The sequence below is a fragment of the Tiliqua scincoides genome, chromosome 2 (assembly GCF_035046505.1).
Source record: "Tiliqua scincoides isolate rTilSci1 chromosome 2, rTilSci1.hap2, whole genome shotgun sequence".
NCBI lineage: Eukaryota > Metazoa > Chordata > Lepidosauria > Squamata > Scincidae > Tiliqua > Tiliqua scincoides.
In genome coordinates, this window is record NC_089822.1 from 173849967 (window position 1) to 173874383 (window position 24417).

Sequence of the window (24417 nt, forward strand, 5' to 3'; positions counted from 1 at the left end):
CCTCTATCTGACTTAACTCCTCGGTTAGGAGGGGCCGTTCGGGCAGCGGTATCTGCTCGAGGTCTTCTGCCGTGAAGACAGATGCAAAGAACTCATTTAATTTCTCTGCCATCTCTAAGTCTCCTTTTATCTCCCCTTTCCCTCCCTCACCATCCAGAGGGCCAACCGCTTCTCTGGCGGGTTTCCTGCTTCTAACATATTTGAAGAAGCTTTTATTATTCCCCTTAATGTTGCTGGCCATGCGTTCCTCATAGTCTCGCTTGGCCTCCCCTATCACCTTCTTACATTTCTTTTGCCACAGTTTATGTTCCTTTTTATTCTCTTCATTAGGGCAAGACTTCCATTTACGGAAGGAAGCTTCCTTGCCCTTCACAGCCTCTCTAACTTGGCTGGTTAGCCATGCGGGCACCCTCCTGGATTTAGTGGAACCCTTCTTTCTTTGCGGTATACACCTCTGCTGGGCCTCTATTACTGTTGTTTTAAGCAGCCTCCATGCACTCTGGAGAGACTGGACTCTTTTTACCCTCCCTTTCAACCTCCTTCTAACCAGCCTCCTCATTTGAGGGAAGTCCGCCCGTCGGAAGTCAAGGGTTTTTGTTAGAGATTTGCCTGGTATTCTTCCCCCAACGTGCACGTCAAAACGGATCGCAGCATGATCACTGTTCCCCAATGGCTCAGTAACGTTTACATCCCTAACCAGGTCCTGCGTACCGCACAAAATTAAATCCAGAGTCACCTGTCCTCTGGTGGGCTCCGTGACTAGCTGATCTAAGCCACAGTCATTTAGCACGTCAAGAAATCCGGTTTCCTTATCGTGACCAGAACACAAATTGACCCAGTCAATATGAGGATAATTGAAGTCCCCCATGATTACAACCCTGTCCTTCCTTGTCACCTCCCTGATCTGTTTCCTCATTTCAAGGTCCCCATCAGATTTCTGGTCTGGAGGACGATAGCACACCCCCAGTATTACATCGCTGCTCAAGCCTGGTAATTTAACCCACAGAGATTCTACGGTGGAGTCGGACCCACCTTCAATCTCTACTTTGCTGGATTCTATCCCTTCCTTAACATAAAGGGCCACCCCACCTCCAACACGCCCCTGCCTGTCCCTCCTGTAGAGTTTATAGCCCGGGATTGCGGTATCCCACTGATTCTCCGCATTCCACCAGGTTTCCGTTATGCCCACTATGTCAATATTTTCCCTTGTCACCAGACATTCCAGTTCTCCCACCTTTGCTTGTAGACTTCGGGCATTCGCATAAAAGCATTTATACACGGAATGCCCCAGGACGGGCTGCTTATTCGCTCCTTTGTCCCCGCATCCTCTCATTGTGCCAAACTGTCTATCACATCCCATCTCCCTACCTTTCCCAATTTCTTCTCCTACCCTGCCTTTGTCTTGTTGTTCTCTAACCTCCCCATCCTCATCCCATAGGGATGAGGAGTCCCGAACCGGATGCCCCTCGGCTCCTGTCGGCCTTCCCCCAGGGATCAGTTTAAAAGCTGCTCTGCCACCTTTTTAATGTTATGCGCCAGCAGTCTGGTTCCATTCTGGTTCAAATGGAGCCCGTCCCTCTTGTACAGGCCCCGCTTGTCCCAAAACGTTCCCCAGTGCCTAACGAATCTAAACCCCTCCTCCCTACACCACCGTCTCATCCACGCATTGAGACCCCTGATCTCCGCCTGCCTAGCTGGCCCTGCGCGTGGAACAGGTAGCACTTCAGAGAACGCTACCTTTGAGGTCCTGGCTTTCAGCTTCCTGCCTAAAAGCCTAAATTTGGCCTCCAGGACCTCCCAGCTACACTTGCCCACGTCGTTGGTGCCGACATGCACCACAGCCGCTACCTCTCCCCCAGCACTGTCTACCAGCCTGTCTAGACGAGAAGTGATGTCCGCAACCTTCGCACCAGGCAGGCAAGTCACCATGCGGTCCTCACATCCGTCGCAAACCCCCCTCTCTATGTTTCTAATAATCGAATCCCCCACTACAAGAAGCCCCCGACCCCCCTCCCGCCGAGGAGTATCCCGAGTGCGCTCGGATACGGGCCCATCTCCTGGAGAAGGGATCCCCCCTAGGGGATTGTTTCCCTCCTCTCCAGGATGACGTCCTCTAGTCCCGAGACTTCCCACCCGGGCAGCCGTGGAGCTGCACGCCTGAGGTTGGGACGAAGCCTGATCGTCCCCAGAAGTCTCCCCATGGTCCTCCTCTGTCTGCCTGTGCTTCTCCAGGTCGGCCACCAAGGCTTCAAGGGAGCGGACGCGTTCCCTGAGAGCCTGGAGCTCCTTGCACCGAGGACACACCCATGACTTATGCCCCAGAGGCATATAATCATACATGTGGCACTCGATGCAGAACACTGGATAGCCCCCACCCTGCTGCTGGCTGTCTGACTGCATAGCTTTTTTGTTGTTGTTGTTGTTGTTGTTGTTTTATTTAGGGGTCCTTTTAAAAACCGTACACTGGATAGCAGCCTTTTCTCTAGGAAAGAGGAAGGGCAGTGTATGGGGCCCTGGCCTCCTCGCCCTGCTGCTGAACTTGCCCAGATGCTAAACTCTTGTGCCTTACCTGGCACTTAGTTCCCAGAGGCACTTGGTTCCCAGAGGCCACACGCGTCTGCAGAGAGCCTCACGCGATGGCCTGCCTAGCTTTATACTCCTGGCTGGCTCCTCCCTCCTCCTTCCTTCCTGATTGAAAGGGGGCTGGCCTTCCCAGGTGAGTTTACAAAAGCTCAGGAAGGCAAATGGCTGCTGATGGGCGTGACCTACTCTGCAGGCTCCTGAATGGACTGCTTGGATTAGCCTAATGGGGCTCTTAATGGGTTGGGAATTGGCCCTTCCTAGGTCCTTTCCCTCCTAGTTCTGTTCTCTTAGGCTGGACTGTTTTTGTAACCTCAAGCTAGTTTTTATTTGGGTTTGTTTAATTATTTATTGCTCTCTAGATCCTGTGTCCCAATTTACTGACCTGTTTAGGTTATGTTCTAACTTAGATTAGGTTTAACCTGGGTTAAGTATAGGTTTAATTTAAACAAGTAGAAAACCTGCTTTTCACTTTATCCTCCTCCCTTCCTTCGATTAAGTGCTACCTTAGGTGCAGCTAACTTTCAATTTTGATTTAAATGCCTGACCCTTGGGCACTTACTCACGAGTAGGACTCTGCTCTTACTCACGAGTAGGGCTCTGCTCCTGCTCAGAGTAGCCCTATGTACCTCCCTTAGGTGCTAACTTTCAATTTTGATTTAAGGTTGCTTTAAAGGTAAGGTTAAGGTTAGAAGACAGGGAGTTAGAAAGACAAAGCGTTAGAATGAGTACACTTACCTCCACCTCCTGCTCCTGCTCCTCCTCCTCTCCTTCTCCAAAACTCAGAGGTCTCCTTGCCTTCTCCTCACCCAGATGCTAAACTCTTGTGCCTTACCTGGCACTTAGTTCCCAGAGGCACTTGGTTCCCAGAGGCCACACGCGTTACTTGGAAGTACTTCAGTACTTGGAGTACTGACTAATCGAGAAAGGCGGGATTATGCAGAAGGATTGTAGAAGAATCACTTTCCTGAAACTATCATTAGTTTTCTTAGGGCACAATCCAGAGGCACCCCTGGGCCAGCACAAGTCCCTTGGGCTGGCCTAGGATGGTCACAAATGTACCATGAGGAGTTGGCTAACACAAGCCTCCGTGCCGACAGAGGCAGCGAGCCTAGCGTTGGCCAAGCTGGGCCGATGCAAGGCTCTGTGGTGGGCGGGGAGTAGGCGGGAGGAAGGCATTCTGGGGCAGGGGGCGGGCGGTGGGTGGCTCTGGGGACGGGCAGGTGGGGAGTGGGAGGCAGGTCTGGGATCTAGCAGTTAAGCTGGATCCCAACCCCCATTCCCGGGGTGTTCAGAGCAGCTTCAAGCCGCTCCACTCTCCTCAGACTTGTGCTGCCTCAGAAGGTGGTGCAGGTCCAAGGAGACCCATAGGGGCCAGCATGCCTTACCCAGAGATAAAGGGAAAAGTTTCCCCTTACCTCTGGCTAAGCCACTTTGGGCCCCTATCCTGTACTGGATACAACACAAGCCTCTTGGCTTGCCTGTTCCAGCTCAGGGTAGGATTGCATCCTTAGTGAAGTAGGGACTGATTTCTGTTTATTAATATGTCTGGAAGATTTTTAGGTAGATGTGCAACTTCTGTTGTTTCAGCTGTGATGTGGATGCCCTATTCATATTCAGCATCTTGAATAGGATTGCCAACTTTTCATTTTCTGGCTTCTATAGCTGTTTCTTTAAAGGGTGACTTCATGTTAGCATGTGCTTACATTTATCTCTATGAGCCGGTAGGCTTTGCCTACTGATTTCTGCAGAATATGATGCTATGAAGGGTCCAAGCCATTTTTGTGGGGTTAGTTACCAATCCTAATGATGAATAGTCAGACCACCAAAACACAGTATCCTAATGAAAGAGATCGTCCTAATGTAGTCGTGCTTCCTTTTCCTCTGGATGAATCCTTGTGCCTTAACAACTGTGCAAAAGGAGTTCAACAAGGAATACTATGTCTGTTGAATTTCTGCCTTTGCAGTTGTTGAAGTCACAGGAGCCCTGTTTGAAAAATGAATAGGATTACTACCGCATTTCCCACTTGCTGTCAAGTTGAAAAATAAGAGTTAGTTGAAGTTAAAGGTAATAAAAAAATTGATAAGGAATTTTATAATCTTACTAATAAAAGCTTTGAAAAATATTGCAGCCCAGGTGCTTTGAGCCCAGGTGCTGTTTCTCTGCAATAATATATGAAAGCAAACTCCAAAAAGCCAAGACATGGACACCGAACAAGTTGGGAAGCTTTGGTGCCTTTTTCTCTTCATTGACTTAATTTAAGGCTCATATTGCCAGGCCAGCAGTTTTTAAGAAGTCTTCCGTCAAGCTTTTCACACACCACCTGTTTCAGGTCTTGCCTTCCTTGGCTGGGCAGAATGACCTTTCATAATTGACAGAGCTCAGGAGGAAGCTAGCACATACTTTAAAAAAAATGCTGGTCTTCCAAAAGACAAATGTGTTAACCCTTGAAAAATGAGCATGACTAAATTACATTGCCTTATTGCACTGTGAAGTGGAGAAGTGAATGAGCCACTGGAGCCCTGATTTGAGAGCAAGCTTCAGAGAACACAGCAGGACTTATGCTGGAGTGAAATGCAGACTGTATAAGAAAGTACTGTTGAAATGTGTGTGTGCTTGTGCTGTTGAGGAGTGAGGAAGTTTTCATCTTGTAACTAAAATGCTTCGTATTTTACCCCGAGCATGATCAACACTCAAGAAAAAATGTGTCACATACAGTGTTAATCAGTACAGTCTTCGAAGTTGAAAAAACTGTAGTGAATCTGTAAAAAAAAATTGCAAGGAAAGGCACATGAATATTGAGGGAGGGGGACTTTCCCAAGTGATCCTGTTAGGCACTGAAATGGTTCTTATTTCAGGAGAATACCATATTCCCCAAAATGGAATTTTCTGTTACATTTGTTGGTTGTCTCCCAAGCAAATAAGGTGGTGGTGCAAGAGCTTTAGAACTAAATGGGTTGTCAGTTTCTGCAGGTGGGAACAGTCGTGAAGAGTCACATGCCTTGTTCAAGCAGCAAAGTGATCATATTCCATGCCAAGATGTCTCAGCTTTTAAGAGCACTCAGAATATTTATATGTGCCTGTCCCTAAGAAGTATGGCATGCCAGAATCAGTGTTTCTATCCCCCCCCCAACAGAATGTACTAGTTAAAAATTAATTTTATATTAACTTTTTTTAGCATAAAATGTCTGAGGTAAGCAGACAAATGTGCAAGCAGATGTTTAATAAGAAAAGAAAACAGTATATGGTATATTCCTCTTGTTTTGTAGCACATAAAATTAGAAACTCACAAAATGCCAAATTGCATAGCTTCTCTTCCTCTCCGCATTGTTGTATTTAGTTGTTTACTTTGGTTATGCTTTAATCAAGATACACATTGTGTTGGGGATGCTTAACCTTATTAAGTACTGCACCATGTAAATTATACCTTAGGAGCACATTAAGACGCAAACAAGCAAAAAGCTGTAAATAAATACATGCAGGATTGAGCACTGATAAAGATTGTGATTTCTGAGCACCTACAATGCTCATAAACTAGATATACTGTTTTCAAGCCACCATATGATCATAGCAATAGTAATATAGGTATGAATTAGGGTTCTGGTACGACATTAGTTCCAGTTTGCAAAGAATCTATAATCTTTTATCCTCAGAAGAACTCTGTGAGATCAGTATCCTTGCCCCTATTTTATAATGGTGAAATGGAAGGATGATGATTTGTCAAAGCATCAGTCAGTCTATGGGTGAGATGCAGTATAAACAAGATTTTTGTTTTGTGTTTTTCTACTGTGTACTCTGCCAGAGCACTGCGCCTAACTCAGACATTGGAAGCTTTCCTGGAAAATGGTAAAAAGCAAACCGGAATACACCTGCCAACATTTCTCACAAGAAATAAGGGAGATACCTCCTCAGAAATATGGGTGTATGCAGCACAGTAAAATTAGCTGCCCCACAAGATAGGCAGCGTCAAGACCACTTTTCAGCATTTGGCCAGTTTGTGTAAGGAAAAGAATGAAGTCCAGCATAGCCATGAAAACATTTTGCATCTTGCATCTCTCTGTTAGTCCCCCTGGAAAAAATGTTATGTGACCTTTAACAATTGTTTTAAAAAAAACGAAGAAGACTAATTGATATATACTGTAGTCTCAATACAGATCTTATTTATGATCTCCTTTTTCCTTCTCAGTAGTCAGGCACTTGCTCAGGTGGGAATTCAGCATCCCAGCTATGTCCTTGTAAGGTGTGTCAATTTTTATGTAGGAATCCTTGTTCTGTGGCAAATCTAGAGAATGACAGCCTTTTGCATTGTACTTAATAAATACTTTGGCACATGTGTTCTCTCTTGTTTTGCTTCAGGATATCTGAAATAACTCTGTAGCAAATATTAACAAGAGTACTATATAATTTGTCCTGAGCTTACAGAGATGCTTTATTTCTAAAGCTAGATTTTGGTATTGTCTGCCTGTTTGTTCTCAGGTTTTTCATTATTATCTGTTGGAGGCATTGCAATATCTGTTGTAGTGGCTGCTTTTGGTTTTTGTTCACCAGGCTTGCATCTGGTCTATAGGAAATATATATATAAATATTTTTCCCTGCTACAATTGGTTTATCCCAATACAAGGTATAAACATTATTCCCAGGAACTGGGTCAGGATTATATCTGCAATAAGAGAGTGATTCTGAACGGATTCTTTGGTACAGTGCACTTGGTTGGTGGTGAATGATTTTTGTCAATGAATGGTCCCTTGCTAGATATTTTGCATTGAATGAGGTGGGATAAACATGTACACTGCATTACATGTTTTATTATTTACTGCTTATCTTTGCTCTTTCTACAAAGCTTTGCTCTTTGTATGTAGCTGTGGTGTGTTGTGATAATTATTGGGACCAGTTGCATTGCTGTAACAGCATCATCAGTGTATGAGTTACTTCAGCAAAATGACAGGTCCCAGCTCTCAGGAGCATCCAGTTTAAATGTCAGCAAAGGGATGCAAGAGGAAAGTGGAGACAAGGAGGAAAATAGGAAAGAGGATATATGCAGTGACGTACACTTGGTTTTGTTTGCCTTGGAGATTATGATGATTTTGAGGTTAAGTTAAAGAGTACTTTTCTACTTCATTAAAAAAGAAATCACTTTAAACCTTCCAAACTCCATAATGTTTGTTAACACAAACTCAGTCACAACACAAACACAAAGAGAGGTTGCTTCATGTTGCTTGGCCCTGCCCTTCAGTAAGATCCTTGATTTGCTTGAGATGGAGTTCAGTTGCTGTTGTCCTTGCCTGCTATTCGATTTACATTATTCTTTTTGGAGGGGAGGAGATAAATGGAGACCTTTGGCCTCAGCTTTTTCTTTTGTCTTTCATGTTGAGGAGCACAGACCTCCATTCTGCAATGCACATAGCAAGCAAAACAATAATTTGTAACTGGGTAAATAACATCTCTTTGAAACCATGTTGTTTAATAGAGATCAGTCTTATATTTACAGGTGGCTAAATACATGTTTGACTTACAGATCAAAATGGCTTCCCTGGTTTAAAAGAAGAAATAAGTTTGCGCTTAAAGCTTCCTTTTATAAAGCTTCTTGGAAAAAAGAAAATCAGAACTGCTGAGTGTTTTTACTAAGCAGCTATGGAGATAAGCAAGTGAACTTCAAGATATCACATAATTTTTAAACTACAGGTGCAACCTATTTATCCATGGATTTTTTATCTGTGGATTTGTCTCAACTCAAATGGGGTGGGGGGGAACCGAAAGTCACACACACGTTTGCCTCCTTTGCCCTTCTATGGCATCTCGATCGTTTCCAGGCAGCCCAAAACACTGCAAAAAGCCTCCAACTGGCACAGGCAGGGAAATAGCCCTAGAGCCATGGAAGAGGTTCCCCTTGCCAAGGAACAGTAACACTCTTGGAGCCCCTGAGCCAGCTCCAGGGGAAGGGGTGTGGAAAATCTCTGTAACCAGAGCACTTGCAGCAAGGTGGAGCTCGCGCTCTCTCTCTCTCTCGCGCGCGCACGTGCACACACACACACACACACACAGGTGCCATAGCAACAGAGGGGATTGCTTTAAAAAATCCAGGGAGTGTTTGCTGAATTCCCATCCCCCCCCCAGGCTCTCCATGCTCCAGCCTATGGAAACAAAACAGCCCAGCAAGGCTACAACAGCCCAGCAAGGCTACAATCCTCTTGACACTTTCCTGGGAGTAAGCCCCATTGACTGGAATAGGACTTACTTCTGAGTAGAAAGGCATAGGACTGGACTCTTAAAAGCTCAGCATCCCACCTGTGAAAGAAGCGGGACAGCTGAACAGTGGAACAGAGGGGGAGGAGAGGGGATTGCTTTAAAAAACCCAGGGAGTGTTTGCCAAATTCCCCCCCCCCCAATGGTACAGGCTCTCCTGCTCCAGCCAACACAAACAAAACAATCCACACTTTCCTGGGAGTAAGCCTCATTGACTTCAGTGGGGCTAACTTCTGAGTAGGCAGGCATAGGACCGGACTCTTAAAAGCTCAGCATCCCACCTGTGAAAGAAGCAGGACAGCTGGCAATGGGAGGGCTGAGTAAGGAACAGGGGTGGCCAAGGAGCTGAGGGGATTGATAACAGCTGCCTTAGTTTCCTTCCATCTGGAAGTGTCAGGCTGCAGCGTATTTGCATAACTCTATGGAATTTAGCACAACTCGTTTTTTGTTAATGGAGCTGAGTCATGGAACGGAACTAACACAGATAAATAGGCTCCACATGTATACCGTTTAGTCTATTCTAATCTGACTGTCCACCCATGACCTCTGCAGGGCTCAGAATGTCCATTTCAGCAAAAAAAGAATGCAACTTCTGGTTTCCTGAGGGAAACCTGAAGTGACATTTTTATGCCTTATAAGGCTTTTTGAGGCCCGGGAAATCCCCTGGAGGGTCCCCTAGAGAGGGTTGTCCCTGGGTATTTGCAGTTTCAGTTAAGCAGAACCCCATGGGGGTTCCAATCCAGAACCCCCACAGATACTGAGGCACACCTGTATTTCTAGCCTTGGGTGCTCATCCTAAAAGGGGAGGCTAATAAACATCTAGCTTTCAGAACTGATTGAAAATAAAAATGTATTTTTCTCCCCCTCCCCAAACATATATAGTGAAATGTATAATAGATTTAAGTGGATTAATGATTTTCAGTTCTATAAATGGAGATCACAGTCCTGGCTGGAGCTCCAATGCTGCCTGAGCCAGCCACACATATTGCTGCTCCCACATGAAAGAAATGCATGGATCTCCTGTCACCTCCCCCAGAAGAAAACAAATTTTCCCACTTGCTCACATGAAGATGGTGGCAGGAGGGGCAAGGGAACCTAGTCTTGTGTGAAACACTCACCTGCAGATGAGGGAAGCCTAACTGAGTCACTTCCACCTCCTTTCTCTTACCTGCATCTCCAGCTTCCCTGGATGCAGCCTCCTCATTCACCTGGGTCCTGTAAAATGAGCTCGAAGAGCAGTTTGCTACCAGATGATTTTAAACAGGGCCCAAGTGCGGAAAGAGCAGTGTCCAAGGGTAGCTGAAGTTGTATGTAACAGAAAGGGGAGGGAGGCTCCACCTGTCCATCTGGCTACTTTCTTAAGCACATGGTGGGGTGGAGAGATGGAGAGGCAGTTGCTGCTGGTCCCTCTTTCCTAGGGGACTGCTTCAGTCCCTATCATCTTCTAACCCACTTTGCGAATCATAGTGTGAACTAGAGTGTCTCCTTCTGTTGCAGTATGGTGGGGTAGTGGGAAGACACAGGGTATAGGGCCCTACTGCCTCTAGAACTCACTGCGTCACAAAAGGGTTTCAGGTGGCTTCATCTGTGGGCCGGCCCTGGAGATTCCTCTTCAAAGAACACAGAGGAAAAAGTTGCACATCCAGATTGTCCCTTCTAGTTATGTAACTTTATGAAACGATGCTAATTTGATGCTGCAAATAAAGTGCCATATTGCAAAAGCCTCATCTTTAGAAAATTAGCATCTATTCGCATTAGTTGTAATTAAAAGTACATACTGCTTTTTCACAAATATCCCATACTGACTTACATATGTTGAAAATACTTCTCTTAATCATTTGCTGCACCTGCTGTGACTATTTTGAGGATTCCATGACTCAACTATATCATCTCCAGGGAGTTTAAGCATTTCTTTACTTGTTCCGCTTAAACCTCTTTGAGGGAGTTTAGTCACAATGGCAAAATGCAAACCTTTCATATATTAAAAAAATATATATAAAAATCCAAGTATTTTTTTTTCTTGTGAAAATCAATTACAACATTAAAGTATCATTGAGATTTCAAACTTCCATCATGTCAGGTAGAAATGGGAAGCGGTTACTGCACACTGTGAGTATGTTCAATAAAATGGAAAATGGGGAAGTAGAAGAAAGGCTATGAAATCTGTCCCCTTCTTTGTTCTCATCGAATTCTGATACACTCCACAAGAATAGCCTAATCCAAACAGGGCCTTATTCTGCTGGAACTAGCATAACAAAACACAACACACCATGCAGCACAGCTTGGTCACTGCCACAATCAGTGAGTGGCCAGGTCCACACACCACTGGTCTCCCAATGAGCCTCAGAAGGGGTGGGGAAAGGGGAGGAGAACAAGGCAGAGAGGAAGGTGGATCGAGGCTGGGAAGAGAGCAGAATCAGTGGCAGTGGCAGCCAATGGGTCTCCTTGGTGTCGATAGTGTTAAGGGAATAAATGTTCCCTTACAGCAAGGAGGCCTTCACAGCTCCAAACTCCTCTGCAGGATGCAGTGCTCTCCCCGTTGGCACAGCTGCATTGGCATGTGAGGAGTCAGGTAGGATTGGGTTGCCAGACTCTTGATATTACTGCATGGGTTAATTCCTTTTGTATCAGTACATTTGCCTCAAGCACATGTTACGTTTCTTTTCCTGTTCCAACATGACAGATGGATAACACTACAGAAAAGGCTTAGCAAGAATCTCAGGAATGATCGCCCATAAATTTCCTGCAGAAAACAGCCATGCTCCATAGTACATAATATAAGAATTGCAATACATACATCTGTTTGCTAAATTCCAAGATGCTCCTAGGCCAGAAAAGTTGTGATTGAGCTTGGACCTTGCATTTAATAGCTATGCATTTCCCTGTAATCAAATGGTGTCAGCATGTTTGTTTGGATATACAGCTATCTTTTTGCCATAAACATACGCAAATGAGTTAATTCCCAATTGCTTCCCCACTTTGATGTTGCTAATAAATATCCTTATTTTCCATTTTTAGGGTCCTTAACTCCAGTGAGCTTTTACCTAGCCTGTCTGTCTCTTCATTCATGTTTCACTACTATTTCTCACTACTTGACGATAAAAAAGTATTTTTACATTTAAAAAAACTACAATGTTTATTTGTAGTTTATGTAAACTACAAACCGTTTATTTTATTCAATTTATACGCCTCTTTTCAACCATGTGAGCACTCACAGCCACTTACAAATTATAAAACAAAATCAGAAATTATGAAAACATAGCATAAAATAAATATACATGTACATATACGGTGTATATATTTATCAAACACAAAATTAAAATATTATTAAAGATATAAAAAGACAATACAGATCCAACCTTGTTATACACGGATTTGACTCAACGCGAATGGCCACTGCAAATGAGAAGGAATGTGCTGATCCCTGGAGAAGAGGAAAAATGCACCCCTTTAAAATGCTTTTCTTACTGTTTTAGAGATTTTTATCTCAACATGATGAGAAGGGCTCTTTAAATTAAAGGAAAACAGGCCTTTACAATCGTTAGGGAGAAGGCAGCCAGCTGACAATCCATCAGTCATTCTCTCTCCAGGCTCTTAGAACCCTCCTTTCCCACTCAGCACCTGAAAGAAAGATAATCACTTTGCTCTTGGTGAAGGGAGGGATCCCTAGCTCAGAGTGGAGTGTTTTTATGGGTCTGGAGAGAGACTGGTTGATGAATTGTCTGCCTAATGACTCTGTTTTACATCACAAAGATCAGCAAGGCTGTTTTTAAATCGCCCAGCAAAAGGACATTGTTTTATTAATGGATTTGTTTTAATGCAATTTTTGCCATCCATGTGAGCTCTGGGAAAAGAACCCTCAGAACAAAATAATGAGACACAACCTGTATACATGTACAAGCCACCAATGAGCGGTTCTATCACAGTTCCACCTTTGCTCATCTGCTTCACCTGGCTCCAGACTTGCTGTTCAGAATCTTTCATGACTTCAAATCGAGATAGAAGTGAGGGTAGTTTACAGAACTTTTCTTCCTTGTCCACTTTCCCCAGTGAAATTGCACAACACTGAGACGTGCTTTGTGATGCAAAGATGATCCAATCGCTTCTGTTCCCACAAATATATCAGTCTTCCGACTGCCAGAAGATTCTTGTTATGGTTTCATTTTGGAATAATGCAACTCACTATTCTGGAACTTCTGCTTTTATGTGTGTTGTCTTCATAGACAATTGCATCAATTCACATTGTTATGTACCAAATGAGTGTTGCTGCCCTGCACCATTTAAGTGAATACATATAGTGGTTGGATGGGAGAGCTGCATCTGTAAAAGACAGGAAGCCATGACCATTCCCACTCTTCTGATATGTATCCGCTGAACGGGCCTGGTTGTTTTCAGGCCTGTGTTTCCTCTTTACCAGGAACACAGAGTGGGCAAACAACCATGAGTAAAGCCAATGTGTCTTAAACCTATTTCTGTGTTGAAATTCACCATGTTTCACTTGGTGAAGCAATTACAAGTCTAACTTGCAAAAAACCTAAACTTTGTCCAGGGCTGAATTGTGAGGGAGCAGCGTTCTGATGGGAGACTCTACTGAACTTATGTATAGTCGTCATAGCATATAAGGTGCCTTGTATGTGCAACTGTACATTCTGATGAGCATGCAAAGGTCATTGAAGGAGCTTTCCCTTGCATTTCTGCTCCCCTGCTACATGTGTACATCTTTGTCCTTGTAAATGTCGAAAAGGGCTCAGGTCGTTTCAGTTAGAGCCAAAAAAAAAAAAAAGTTAGTGTTCCATTGGAGCAAATGACTTCAAATCAGAGCTTCACGTGGAGATTTGCACCCTTCTTCTGAGTTAGTATTTGCAGTAGTAGTTTGTGCTTGCAAATTTACAGTGTAGGGGAATGTAGACTCAGCAGAACTATAAGCAAGTGCTATTAGCAGAATTTATTGACAGCTCAAAACTGTATCATGTATGGCATGAGCTGTGTTAATAGACAATGAAATACAAGTCTGCAGAGCCCTTCTAAGAGTTCAGATGATCCCTGAGCTAGCTGCACTGCTTACAGAATTAATGGAACTGAAGTGGAATGTCTTTGGAAATATTCAGCATTCACGTTTATTAGGTATAGATAAAATATGTGATGCAGAATAATCTCTAAACCAGATTTATGCAGGAACACTTTCTAACTTTTGTTAAATTTTACAAGTACTCTAGTAAGAGCCTAATTTCTACAACTGATACTTGAAACATATTTTCATTTCAGTTTTTTGAGTTTGCAATGAGCTGTGGTTGAACTGTGGTCAAAACTGATTATTCCCTGATGTTTGCATGAAGCCCTATCATTTTTTTTTAACCATAATCAGCACATTTCCTGATTAATTGGTTGAAGTATGTGAAATCTATTCCCCAGTAGGGCAATATCTTTAACTAGACCTGAGCAGCCTTCCATAGAATTATAGCATCTTAGTGTGCGGGGAAATTGATCAGTTTTAACATTGCCATGAAAAAAGGGAAGATTTAAAACTTAACTTGTGTAATGAACCAGTTCAAACTACTGTCTCCTAAGTAGCTTCTTCACAGCTGCTTGATATCTACTGCATTAGAAGTTGGCAACAAGAAGTATGAAATCTTCAGTTGGGTCATGTAACAATTTCTCCACACAGCCTCCCAGTTGCATCCTGTGGCTTTGAACTTTAAAACAGTAGTTACCTTTGAAGAAGTGACCTTCTTTTAGAATCAAAAAGTGCATTTTTCTGTCTTAAGCAGAGAGCTTTCTATTAACTTTGCCATGCTTTGGTTTATCCTTATGACATATTCAGGCAAGGAAATTGAAAACAAAGTTAATTAATTGTGCAAATAGGCTTAAGTACAAAAGGGAAGGTATGTAGAAGGCACATCATGTATTTTGGGGGTCTTTTAAGTTACATTCACATAAACATATTTGTGTAGAAAAGCTAGGGCGACTGGTTTCACTCACTGTATTTTTAAATAATTTTTTTCTCCAGGCCACCAAGTGCCTCTTTTCTGCCTCTAACATCTTCCATATTTGAACCATAATAGAATAACAGATGTGAAACAATCCGAGGTGCCGGCTGGTGTAGTAGTTCTTGAATAGGGGCTGAAATGGGGGTGGCTTAAACACAGCACCCATGGGTTAATGCAGCGGTTCTCAAACTTGTAGAGAGTTTGAGGACCGCAGTAAGTCCTTGCGGGGGAGCGGGGAAGGCATCAGGGGTGGGGGGAAGGCAGCAACGTGATCCTGGGGATCACGTCACTTAGGGGGTGCAGAGACTGGCATGCACTTACCAGTCCCTGCAGCAGCCTCCTGGGGGTGCGGGGAGCCCTGCCCGACCCTCCACAGGGCTCCCGAACCTTCAGAAAGTGAAAGCAGAGCGATCATGCCCCACCTCCACAGAACCGGAAGTGAAGTGCAATCACCCCGCTTTCACTTTCTAAGGCTTGGGGAGCCCTGCAGAGAGTCGTGCAGGGCTCCCTGCACCTCCCAGATGCTGCTGCAGGGACTGGTAAGTGCATGCCAGTCCCTGGGCCCCTCTTAGTGATGCGATCCTGGGGATCGAGTCGCTGCCTTCCCCCTGCCAGAGTCCAGGGGGCAAGTCCAGGGCCCACAGGCTAGGACGTCGCAACACCCCAGTTTGAGAAGCCCTGTTAATGTTTCATAAATTGACAGCAAGGCAGGATGCAGGAACAAACGATAGGTTCTAAAGCCCACGGTTTTATATCACTTTCCCCCATAGAATCCTGTGGATTCTAGGTGGGGTGATTGGCAGCCCAATCCTATGCATGTCTACTCAGAAGTAAGTCTCATTAAAATCAATGGGACTTACTCCCAGGAAAGTGTGAATAGGATTGGGCTGTGCATCAGGGGGTCTTCTGTGGAGGGGGTCTTCTAGTGGAGGACACCTCTTGGGTTCTGTCTTAGGTTTTTCCACCCGGTTGAGGGTGGAGCAGCTAGCTGAAGGTTTGTTGGCTTGCTAGCATGCCTCTCAAAATTGGTGGTGACTGTTGGGCCCTTTGTTTCTTGATGATGCATGTGTTGTAAGCTTAGAAGAGGCATATCTTCCTCTGTGTGAAGAGAAGGGAGAATGTCTCTTCTAAGAAGGTGTCTACCATATGCAGTTTTCTAAGTACCGTACCTGTATTCATCATAACTTTTGTAAAAGTAAATAAAAAAAAATCTGCTGCTTGATTGATTGAGGCATCAATCGAGGAAATGTGCAAAAGATCATACCTTTAATAATCAATCAAATGGATAAATCAGTTTATACATTCTCACTTTCTTCCAAGTGAAAGGTGATGGAATGGAAATCATGTTTAATATTTGTTTCCAGAAATTTGCTCTTTTTGTTGGCAACCTTCAGTCTCAAGAGACTATGGTATCGCGCTCTGAAAGGTGGTTTTGGAACATCGTCTAGTGTGGCTGAAAAGGCCAATTCGGGAGTGACAATCCCTTCCACAATGGGAGCAAGTGCAGTCTGACCCTGGTCTGTCTCCCTGGCTATGGGCCTTCCTTCTTTGCCTCTTAGCCTCAGACTGTTGGCCAAGTGTCTCTTCAAACTGGGAAAGGCCATGCTGCACAGCCTGCCTCCAAGCGGGCCGCTCAGAGGCCAGGGTTTCCCACCTGTTGAGGTCCACTCCTAAGGCCTTCAGATCCCTCTTGCAGATGACCTTGTATCGCAGCTGTGGTCTACCTGTAGGGCGCTTTCCTTGCACAAGTTCTCCATAGAGGAGATCCTTTGGGATCCAGCCATCATCCATTCTCACGACATGACCAAGCCAACGCAGGTGTCTCTGTTTCAGCAGTGCATACATGCTAGGGATTCCAGCACGTTCCAGGACTGTGTTGTTTGGAACTTTGTCCTGCCAGGTGATGCCGAGAATGCTTTGGAGGCAGCGCATGTGGAAAGCATTCAGTTTCCTCTCCTGTTGTGAGCGAAGAGTCCATGACTCGCTGCAGTACAGAAGTGTACTCAGGACGCAAGCTCTGTAGACCTGGATCTTGGTATGTTCCGTCAGCTTCTTGTTGGACCAGACTCTCTTTGTGAGTCTGGAAAACGTGGTAGCTGCTTTACCGATGCGTTTGTTTAGTTCGGTATCGAGAGAAAGAGTGTTAGAGATCATTGAGCCAAGGTACACAAAGTCATGGATAACCTCCAGTTCGTGCTCAGAGATTGTAATGCAGGGAGGTGAGTCCACATCCTGAGCCATGACCTGTGTTTTCTTCAGGCTGATTGTCAGTCCAAAATCTTGGCAGGCCTTGCTAAAACGATCCATGAGCTGCTGGAGATCTTTGGCAGAGTGGGTAGTCACGCAGACATTTCAGCTGGACTTTGGACTTTGCTCTCAGTCTGGAGAGGTTGAAGAGCTTTCCGTCTGATCTGGTCCGGAGATAGATGCCTTCTGTTGCGGTTCCAAAGGCATGCTTCAGCAGGACAGCGAAGAAAATCCCAAACAAGGTTGGTGCAAGAACACAGCCCTGCTTCACGCCGCTTCGGATGTCAAAGGGGTCTGATGTGGAGACATCGAAGGCAACAGTGCCCTTCATGTCCTTGTGAAAGGATCTGATGGTGCTGAGGAGCCTGGGTGGACATCCAATCTTGGGGAGAATCTTGAAGAGGCCATCCCTGCTGACCAGGTCGAAGGCCTTTGTGAGATCTATGAAGGCTATAAAGAGTGGCTGTTGCTGTTCCCTGCATTTCTCCTGCAGTTGTCTAAGGGAGAATACCATATCAGTGGTGGACCTGTTGGCTCGGAATCCGCACTGTGATTCTGGATAAACGCTCTCTGCAAGTACCTGGAGCCTCTTTAGTGCTCTTTTAGTTCTTAAAATAAAGAAGAATTTTCTTCTGGGTTTTGCTGCTCATCAATGACACTGACTGTTCTGATCTTTTGTTGTAATCTTTATATTTAATATCTCTCCCCATCTTGTGAAGCTGGTGATACCTGACTGTGTTGCTGGGTTCATCAGTGGATTCAAGGCACTTGTAGATCCTCACATGAAAGGCGATGCATGCAGAAAGGACAATTGTTCCATATTGAATTATCACTCGATTCTCCTTGAGGACAATGAGTCACTCATGCATAGCCACGTAGGCACATTGCTTGACATCACGTTAATCCCATTTATTCCATTTGTAGCAAATGTGCTCTTGTGTTTCCCTTTGCCTTTTCTTTTGTTCTGTGATATTGCTTGAAGACCCATTAACCTAGAAAATTCAAAAAAGACACAGCTTATTAAAACTGTTATTCAAAGATTAACAATGTTCAGTCAAAGCATTCTCTTACCATGTAAAGACATTGGCAATAGAATATGCTTAAATGGCTTTTCATTACATGCAAGTGTAAACCTCAAGAGCACAGGCAATTTGGAATTTAAAATTGAAAACTTGTTGCAGCGGTAATTTAAAGACAATGGATGCAAAGGATATGTTTTGGTACTTACTTGGATTATACACAGTTCTCTGCCACACTGTTATGCCCTTGTTGAAAATGCTGTCTCTAAAACATAATGTTTGGCAAAAAAATTAACACCGGATTTGGCTAACTGATTCACTTCAGATATTTAGGAATATGTTCTGTGCTTTTTTTATATGGGATCACAAATTGATCTATTCCACATTGCTTGTTGCGCAAGTGGCCACAACTGTGGGTAATTGTTACATTGGCAGACAAGAGTGTGCAGGCTCTATGAGACCACTATGAGACCTATTATTACTTACTTATATCCAACCCTTCTTCCAAAGACCTAGGGCCCTGCCTTTTTCTGTATTAGGGAGATTAGCTGAAAGAGAGCAACCTACCTAAGGCCAAAAGACATCCTTAACATCCTTAACATCCTTATTCCTACCATCTTATTATATATACTCAGTACCCTTTATTATTGATAAAACTCAATAAATGTAATTTTTTTTTTAAGTCAGGTGCCACCGGGCAATTTTTTCTTGGCAGCAGCCATTTTTTGAACCCTGGTCTGGGCTGCTGCTGCATTCTGAGGCAGAAATGGGTTTACCAAGCTGTTACCAGGAGACATTTACCGGGTAGATGGGACTCGTCAGCCTAGGAAGGCAGCTCATCTAAGAGAAGGAAACTCTGACCTCAAACCTCCACTGCCTTGTGGCTACATCCAGTTGTGGAAAAGGCTTCAGGAGTCAACCTCGAGGCAAAATCAGGAGCCGGAGTCCCTTAGGCAGTTCATGGCTGAACATAGTCACGTTCTGGCAACTCCTGCGACGCCGCTGGAACCAACCGTATTGGCTTCTGCCTTTCCATTGGACCATTCCAGCGACGTGGAGAGGGGGGATTTGCTGCATGGGTAACAGCCTATCCTCCATACCTTCTTTACCCAGGCTTCGCGCACTGGAGAGGACACTCCAACTTCGCCATACGGCGTCGGCACAACACGGGAAGCAGCAGTTTACCGGTTATAAGTCTTTGCTCGATTGGCGTAGAGCATGACGCCAGGGGCTGCTTCTGACGGTGGGAGAGATCATTGCATCTCATTGGGCAGCTACCGCCCGCCTTAAGCTGGGCAGTCCCCAGCCAGTAAGGTGTTGCCTCGCCATGGTCCGTTAACCTCATGGAGTGTGTGGGGTTTAGGGTGAAAACCGACAAGCGGATCGACAACTCTGCACCATGCAACAGAAAACAGAAAACTACTGCCCTAAAGCTGGGCACCTGGAATGTTAGGACAATGACACCTGGCTTCTCTGATGACCTGCAAGAAATAGACGACGCACGCAAAACAGCTGTCATCGACATGGAGCTGAGCAGACTGCAGATGGACATCGTCGCCCTTCAAGAGACTAGGCTGCCAGATTCCGGATCTGTCAAGGAGAGAAATTTCTCATTTTTCTGGCAGGGAAAACCACCAAACGAAACCAGGGAACATGGCGTTGGCTTTGCGGTCAGAAATACCCTGCTGAAATCCATCATCCCACCTACTGTGGGAAGTGAAAGAATTTTGTCCCTGCAGCTCCAGTCATCAGCAGGACCTGTCACTCTCATCAGTGCTTATGCACCGACTCTGTCGTCTCCAGCAGAAGCCAAAGACAAATTCTATGATGACCTGGCCACCACTGTCAAGAAAATCCCTGTAAAAGAGCCATTGTTCATCCTCGGCGATTTCAATGCTAGAGTTGGTGCTGATAACAGTTCATGGCCCACTTGCTTAGGTCAGTTTGGCACTGGGAGGATGAACGAAAATGGCCAACGCCTGCTAGAGTTTTGCTGTCATCACGGTCTCTGTGTCAGCAACACGTTCTTCAACACAAAGCCCCAACATAGAGTCTCTTGGAGACATCCAAGATCAAAGCACTGGCACCAGCTCGACCTGATCCTCACCAGATGCTCCAGCCTTCCCAGCATCAAGATCACACGCAGTTATCATGGTGCTGCCTGCGACACTGACCACTCCCTGGTGTGCAGCAGAGTGAAACTGCAAACAAAGCGACTGTATCACACGAAAAAGGAAGGAAGACCTCGCATTGATACCAGTAAGACCCGGGATCAGAGAAAAGTGGAGGAATTTGCACAAGCGCTTGAGGAATCTCTTCCAGGCCCGGCCGACGCAAACGCATCCAACAGATGGGAACATTTCAAGAATACCGTTTACAACACCGCCTTGTCCATATTCGGCAAGAAGACCAACAAGGCGGCAGACTGGTTTGAAGCCCACTCTGAGGAGTTGACATCAGTCATTGAGGAAAAGAGGAGAGCTCAAGCAGCATACAAGGCCTGTCCCAGTGAGCGCAACCTGCAGGTCCTCCGAACTGCTCGCAGCAAAGTCCAACAGACTGCCAGGAGATGTGCTAACGACTACTGGCTCCAGCTCTGTTCCGAGATACAGATAGCAGCTGACACGGGCAACATCAAGGGGATGTATGATGGTATCAAGCAGGCCCTAGGTCCAACACAGAGGAAAATTGCCCCTCTGAAGTCTGCCACAGGCGAGGTCATCCAGGATCGGGCGCAGCAGATGGAACGCTGGGTGCAGCACTACTCTGAGCTATATTCCAGAGAAAATGTAGTCACCGAAGAAGCACTGAACAACATTGAGTGCCTGCCTGTGCTGGAAGAGCTTGACAGTGAACCAACCCTAGAAGAACTTCACGTGGCCCTGGACTCCCTTGCCTTTGGCAAGGCACCTGGAAAAGACAGCATCCCTGCTGAAGTCCTAAAATGCTGCAAAGAGATCATCGTCACTGAGCTGCATGAAATCCTCTGTCTCTGCTGGAGAGAAGGTGGAGTACCTCAAGACATGAGGGATGCAAACATCATCACGCTATACAAGAACAAAGGTGACAGGGGTGACTGCAACAACTACCGCGGCATCTCTCTCCTTAGCGTTGTAGGAAAGCTGTTTGCCCGAGTTGTACTAAAGAGGCTCCAGGTACTTGCAGAGAGCGTCTATCCAGAATCGCAGTGTGGATTCCGAGCCAACAGGTCCACCACTGATATGGTATTCTCCCTTAGACAACTGCAGGAGAAATGCAGGGAACAACGACAGCCACTCTTTATAGCCTTCATAGATCTCACAAAGGCTTTCGACCTGGTCAGCAGAGACGGCCTCTTCAAGATTCTCCCCAAGATTGGATGTCCACCCAGGCTCCTCAGCATCATCAGATCTTTCCACAAGGACATGAAGGGCACTGTTGTCTTCGATGGCTCCACATCAGACCCTTTTGACATCCGAAGCGGAGTGAAGCAGGGCTGTGTTCTTGCACCAACCTTGTTTGGGATTTTCTTCGCTGTCCTGCTGAAGCAGGCCTTTGGAACTGCAACAGAAGGCATCTATCTCCGGACCAGATCAGACGGAAAGCTCTTCAACCTCTCCAGACTGAGAGCAAAATCCAAAGTCCAGCTGAAATGTCTGCGTGACTTCCTCTTTGCCGACGATGCAGCTGTCACTACCCACTCTGCCAAAGATCTCCAGCAGCTCATGGATCGTTTTAGCAAGGCCTGCCAAGATTTTAGACTGACAATCAGCCTGAAGAAAACACAGGTCATGGTTCAGGATGTGGACTCACCTCCCTGCATTACAATCTCTGAGCATGAACTGGAGGTTGTCCATGACTTTGTGTACCTTGGCTCAACGATCTCCGACACTCATTCTCTCGATACCGAGCTAAACAAGCGCATCGGTAAAGCAGCTACCACGTTTTCCAGACTCACAAAGAGAGTCTGGTCCAACAAGAAGCTGACGGAACATACCAAGATCCAGGTCTACAGAGCTTGCATCCTGAGTACACTTCTGTACTGCAGCGAGTCATGGACTCTTCGCTCACAACAGGAGAGGAAATTGAGCGCTTTCCACATGCGCTGCCTCCGACGCATCCTCGGCATCACCTGGCAGGACAAAGTTCCAAACAACACAATCCTGGAACGTGCTGGAATCCCTAGCATGTATTCACTGCTGAAACAGAGACGCCTGCGTTGGCTTGGTCATGTCGTGAGAATGGATGATGGCCGGATCCCAAAGGATCTCCTCTATGGAGAACTCGTGCAAGGAAAGCGCCCTACAGGTAGACCACAGCTGTGATACAAGGACATCTGCAAGAGGGATCTGAAGGCCTTAGGGATGGACCTCAACAAGTGGGAAACCCTGGCCTCTGAGCGGCCCGCTTGGAGGCAGGCTGTGCAGCATGGCCTTTCCCAGTTTGAAGAGACACTTGGACAACAGTCTGAGGCTAAGAGGCAAAGAAGGAAGGCCCATAGCCAGGGAGACAGACCAGGGACAGACTGCACTTGCTCCCGGTGTGGAAGGGATTGTCACTCCCGGATTGGCCTTTTCAGCCACACTAGACGCTGTGCCAGAACCACCTTTCAGAGCGCGATACCATAGTCTTTCGAGACTGAAGGTTGCCAATACACCTAAGGCCATCAGTAAGCTGTGTGACCAAGCAGGATTTGAACCTGGCTCGCCCCCAGTCAACACCTTAGCCATTACACCACAATGGTTTTAGAGACAGAAATGGATGGCATTCATCCTACTTCTCTGATTGTGCCTTAAACAAATTTGAGGAACACAGAGCATCTGAGGCAGGCTCTTCCACCAAAGTCCAGGATTTTCCAGAGATTGATCACAGTTGAGTTGAAATGTTCATCCCTGTTGAGTGTGTGAGAATAAAATCAAAGAATTATATGTATTTTGGCTTAAACAGTTTGGAATAAGGGAGAGTGAGCAAGAATCTGTCATGGGTAATTATATATCACAGTAGAAAGATTAAGAGCGCAATCCTATGCATGTCTGTTCAAAAGCAAGTCCCGTTATAATCAATAGGACTGAAACCCAGACAAGTGTAGGATTGCAGCCTTAAGAGTCTAACTTTTAGCAACAGTAATAGGCACATTAACGTATATGCAGACGTTAGACATAATTTCAGATTACATGAATACTTTACCAGTCATCATTATTAACTTTAAACCTGAATTTACCATTTCAGAGCACCAGATTGACACCCCATTAAAATCTTCCAGGAGGACCTGAGTTGTTAAACTCCCAGCAGACTCCGAGGTGTTGAACCCCCCCCCAGCCCCCTTGTGGGGCCTGGGATGATGAACCAGGGCCCAGTTCCACTGCTGACAAGGAACAAAGAGGCCTGGGGAAGCCCACCTGCTGGCTTTTAACAGCGCTCCCAATGTTTACTCTCTCTCACCACCAATAACTGCTCAAAACATCACGTGGGAGGGGAACTGGGCAATTTGTCCTCTACATGCAGGTGCAGCTGGAGGCATTTTATTTAAACCTGAATTTACCATTTCAGTTCAAAACTATTATGTACTTTCTGGAGTAACTATGAATACTTTAATAAGCATTAACACAGTGAATGCATGAATACTGTATGTACATCCCTTGCATTGTCACACCACTAAGAGATGTGATGAGGAGATCCATGAATCCTGTGCCATTGCTTGTTCATATTAATTTTAAAAGTAGCCTTTAAAAGAAGCCAGGTCTAGATCAAGGCCACAGCTTAAAGAGAGGGTTTTCTTCTTTAGACGAATTAGCAGCTTTAAGGGGGAATGAGTTCTGCGCTAAATGGAATGATACAGTAAGGTAATTGCCACATTTTCATGAGTAGTCCACTGCCTACTAATAATCAGTATAAATTTCCAATGTAAAGATCACTAAACCCTGAAGCCCAGCCTATCTATTTCATCTTGCTGGAGAGACAGGAATAGAGCCATTTGGTTACTGCTGATGTTACCATTGTTTGAAAAATGTGTAGCCTACTATAGCACTGGTCTGTAATAACAAATCTTGGTATCAATAGCAAGAGGATTTCCACTATACTGGAGACAGAACTTTGTTTTTCAGCTGGTCAAGTCCCAAATAACATGTGACTTCTAGAAGCAAAGAATTTAACTATATTCTACTGAATATTTAGCAGAAGCAAATCTGAAATTCTTTAACTATATTCTCTCTCTTCTCTATTTATTCATCTCCTTTTATTTTTTGACTGTTTATGAACTTGCTTGGTGTTTGACACATGATGAATAAAAATTCTCAGTAGTGAATTTACATTGAAATTGCTCCCTTACTTTCCCTTGTGGGTTTATTTTTATATCCCATTC

General features: G+C 45.1%; 1 protein-coding gene across 3 annotated transcripts in view; it reads left to right on the forward strand.

The window, feature by feature from the left end:
* The window catches only part of TENM2 (teneurin transmembrane protein 2), an 831585-nt gene that overhangs the window by 634331 nt on the left and 172837 nt on the right, over nucleotides 1–24417 (forward strand). The window lies entirely within an intron of this gene.